General features: G+C 41.3%; 2 pseudogenes; both read right to left on the bottom strand.

The window, feature by feature from the left end:
* Nucleotides 1-1,969: 1,969 nt before the first annotated feature.
* On the bottom strand, nt 1,970-2,805 carry LOC149196957 (uncharacterized; annotated as a pseudogene).
* A 295-nt stretch (nt 2,806-3,100) lies between these two features.
* LOC149196956 ((6-4)DNA photolyase pseudogene) lies at nt 3,101-4,289 on the bottom strand (annotated as a pseudogene).
* Nucleotides 4,290-4,686: the final 397 nt, after the last annotated feature.

Genomic DNA, 4,686 nt, shown 5'->3' with positions numbered 1-4,686 from the left:
GGTTGGCAACCACAACCCGGCGCGTAGAATCTTCTACGCGGTTTCTCTTCCAGCATAATTTCCTCCTGCGGCACCCCCATGAGCATCCATGAGGATGCTGCTTCATTCAAACTCAGGTACATACCTTCGCAGTATTTCATCATTCCCCATCTTATATAGATGCCCAGCAATGACAGAGAAATCTGCCGCGCGTACCACTAATTCCTTCTTCTGCTGGACAAAGTATCCTTTCGGCGCAGTTCTAGTTGTTAGAAAGTGTATTATATCTTCAAAATGTCCATCCATGACACCCACAGCAAAGAGCTATGCGTCAGGCAATCCTTTCTCCAAACCAGTAGGTTCCTCCCTTGGAATGTTAATATTCTGTGGATCCTCATCCTCCTCTTCAACAATTACATTATAACATTCCAGTGCATGACTCAGTTGAGTAGCTCATTCAGGCTGAACAAGGTATAAAGGCTCTTGCGGTATCCTAAAGATGGCTACTTTCATCTCTTGTAGCGCTTCATCAATACTGTCCCACCCATCCTCAAAATTGAAGGTCATCATGAATCCTTTGCGTAGGATATCCCATTCACCTGTCCCATGGTGGAGCTTTGTTTCTATATACCAGTTCATTGGTATAACATCTAGGGTATGACAGAATAGGTGCACCCACTCAGGTTATGGCTTTTCTCCATACGCCTGCTTCCACTTGACCAGATGCGCCCATGGATCATCCTGCCTGTTAGCGCTTGAGATTTCACCCTAGGCTGAGGAAGGTAAACCTTCAAGGCTACATCAAACCATTTCACCTCGTAGCTAGCCCTACGAGGTATGAGAAGGCTCTCTCGGGTCAGATTCGATAGATCTTTCAATATGATTAGGCTGACCAATTAAGAATAAGGATTTTAGGCTAGTAAATTGATAGGGGGTTTGGATTTAATGATTTTTGGGGTTTTTAATGACGGGGTTTTTCTGGGCTGCATGGGCAAAATCACAGCTTCAAACAGAGAAATATGATGACTACACAGGTTATCAACTAAGGCAAGGTAGGCATGCAATTTAACACCAAATCTGGTTTCAAATGGGATGGCAAGACTGGTGAGGAGCTAAGGAGGGCAGAGAATAACTCTGAATCCTCCTTAAACAGTAGAAAACATCGAATGCGAACAAACTTATAGGAGGAGCATGTAATACTATGAATTCCTACCTAATCTCTTCATTTGTTCAGCTTGAAAGGGTCATGAAATGAAATGGAACATACTGATTACATATGAGACAAAGGGAAAAACTTATGCTAAATCAACATACCACATGAATCTCAGCAAACAGAGCTTTGAAATTCCATTAAATTCTCTGCTTGAAAACTGTACAATAAAAAGCTCTCTGCTTCTCCAGCAGCTCCCAGCGCTCAGAAAAAACTCTCCCCTCTCTCCCTCTCTCTCTTACAAATGAAATTTTCCTTTTTAAATATATGAAATAAACACAGCTGGGGGAAAACAAATCGACCCCAAGACCAGGAATTGATTTTATCATTATTAATAAATAAACTAACAGAAAACAATCAGCTCTTCTGAAAATAAAAATGCGCTCCTTCTTCTACTCGAACTGTTGAAAACTGATGAAGCGGTGGCATTAGTGGCATTACAGGTGTCACTCCCAATTACTGAAAATAAACATGAGCAGTCGAATCTGTATGCCACTTTGCACATTCTGGGTTTCATAACTGCGCCCCAAATCTCTGCGCTGTTACAATTACAAAAATTAGAAATGGGCGTTTCATCTAAGCTAAACATAGAACAACCTTTCCCTAAAATTCTCTGATGGCTTGACATATGGAGCGCAGATCCTGTTGAAGCATTGACTGAAGATAAAAAATAGGTGAATTGACCCTGTTTTTCTGCTGTGACAGATGTCTTCGTGGTGTTTGGTCCCTTTATCACCAAAAACGCTATGATACAGTTGAACTCGGGGGCAAAAATTCATGCTTAATTAATCTCTTTGAAACCAAATAAATCAAGAATTTCTCTTGTCTCCTTCGAAGCACTTCCACGTCTTAGGAGCTTATAGACTTTGGGTGTGGTTAGATCTATAATTTTTGAGCCTGCACGTCCAACTGGAAGTTGACCTCCATCAAAAATATAAGCACAATGTTGCCTCAGCTGCTCAAATTCTTGAATACAAACTGTGCTTGGTTGTCCACTTCGATTAGCGCTTGTGAGTGCAAGAGCGCTGCCAAAATTACGAGCTACTATCTGGATAAAGTCACATTCTGGTATTCTGATTCCAATAGTATTCACTCCTGGGTTGAGGGACTTCTCAAGAATACTTTCTTTACCACGGTCTAGCACTAAAGTGACAGGTCCAGGAAGAAAACTACTAAGTAGACCATCCGGTAAATGAGAGGTCACTGCAAAGCGATTAACATCCGACACATCAGCAACACAGATTGCAAGTGGGCTTGTCATACTGCGTCCTTTGATTTCATATATCCTTTGGACTGCTGCTGGAGAACTCTCTGTGGTAGATGTTTCCTACGCCATTCCTCCCAGAGGTAACTTTGGATGAGCTTGCTAAGATTTCCATGAGTGCCATTAAGAGAATTCATGTGCAGTATGCACGGTGTTTTTGATTGATTGCCATCTGCCAAGATAGCTGCTCCAATTTCTTCCGACAACCTTTGATTGTGTTCCTTTAAATCTTTGCAGTGAGGCACACGGCATTCAGATTCTTTGCAAGCCCGTCCATGTAATTGTAACAGATACCACATTTTCTTGCAAAGAGAACAACCCCCAGAAGCACGAATTTTACACTGTCTTCCATGACGAAAAAGCCCTTTTACTCTGCGGCAATTTGTATATTGGCACTGAGGAGAGCAACGCAGAGAAGCATGTGCCAAGAGGTGTCTAGCAATCATCATTGATTGTCAAAGGATTCGCTCCATGAGAAAGAAACATTTTCACAGTTTTGTCAAGGCCGAGACCGGTTATAATGGTTGTTTCTGGTTGGTCAAAGACAACAAAATACAAATCGTTGATATCTGAAAAGCAAACCTGTATGTCAACCAAACTTGGAGATGCCCGTTCAATTCTTGATTGGCTTCCAGAGTCTTCCTTCACTACAACATTTGTAGAATAGCTTGTGTTGGGTAGAAGGCCCCTAAGTCGATATTTCCCTGAACTGTCTGTTGTTGTTTCTTTGGGGTTTGTTTAATTACATCATCGATATTTCTCCTATAGCTGGAATTTTTCTTTACACGTTGTAATTGCACTTGACTAATCTCAGCCTTAACTCCTTTGTTCAGTGCATACGCTGCTGCAATCTTTTCCTTACAGTTCTTGCTTGCGTCCAGATGAGATACCAGAGGTTCAGGATAGTCTTTGCCAATGATACATTTCACCTTCCTTTGAACATCAATTGGTGCAGTCCAGGGCTCATATATATATTCTTTTGGCATATCTTTCAACACAGGAAGAAAATACCGTATGTATTTACCATCAGGATCATACTTTTTTCCAAACGAAATCGGAGAATATATGCGATGGTACTGGAAGAAAAAATGCTGAACAGGACAGCCACATCCAGTTGCTATTATTAATTGCCCAATCTGAATCAATCAGTAATCTGTCTAAGACATCTCGACCCTTCTCCCAGTGGACAAACAAGTCACCACGAGTTAAAAAAAAACATGCAACTGTATGACGAGCAAGATGATGCATCCATCCCCATTTCCGAAGCTGCACCATGGCTGCATCAATCCAGGGGTATCCTGTCTGACCATCTCTCCAAGCAGAAAGTAGGCTATCATTATCATTCCATGGAATCTACCCATTTAAGACACACTGTTTGCAAATTGGATTTCCCTCCATTTGATCAAACTTGGGTGTCCCGTATGCCACTGTGTAGAAAAACTCTCTCCATAGCAACTGCCCTTCCAGTGAAACTGGAGGTTTTGTATATTTTTTCACTTTTCTATACACTTCTTGCAGGCGCTGATAAAATAATCTTGATGACAGACAACCAAATTTCAAGTACGGTGACAAAGCAGTTGTGGCGGGTTTCAGGAATGCAGTTGGGTCCCCTTTAGGCTTTTCAAATGCTGCTACCCATTTCTGATCCTGTAGAGATTCATCCATTCTCTTCAGTGCTTCTGTTTCACCACCAACAAAAGGAGTGCATTCTTCCTGAGACACATCTCCAAAACCAAGATCTGTAAGCGTTGGTATAGGCAAATTTTTTTTTTTTTTTGAATTGTCAATACCAACAGGAGGGATCGAAGGTGGCCCAAAATTTAACTTGGCCGGCATAATAAGAAGACCCAAATCTAACAAAATTGATTATATGTCCACAATGGACAATATGAGCTCTTAACCACTGATTGATTAAAATAAACAAACTCAATAATCTGATTGCCACCTCTGACTCAAGTATACAACCGGATAAAAGGGCACTGTACAACGGTGGAATTATGAATATTAGTGCTCCTCTCAACCTCATAGTCAAGAAGTCTGCAGCAGAGGTTAAGCAACAAGGCCACAGGCATATGCTTGTCAAGAGATTAAAGTATGCCTTTCAGTCCAGCGATTCCTTGACTAAGTAACCAGATTTGAGATTGCTGATGATGTTTCAAATTGTGCTTGTAGGGATAGGAGCGTTGAAGTTTGCTGCCTTTGAAGAGCTGGAGAACAAATTACATAATTTGAA

This window comes from Pinus tabuliformis, chromosome 2_2 (genome assembly GCF_031772625.1).
Source record: "Pinus tabuliformis cultivar Carrire ecotype Pingquan chromosome 2_2, CPIR1, whole genome shotgun sequence".
In the NCBI taxonomy this organism is placed as follows: Eukaryota; Viridiplantae; Streptophyta; class Pinopsida; order Pinales; family Pinaceae; genus Pinus; species Pinus tabuliformis.
The sequence above is the reverse complement of the archived record's forward strand: the minus strand, read 5'-3'. Positions and strand labels throughout refer to the sequence as shown.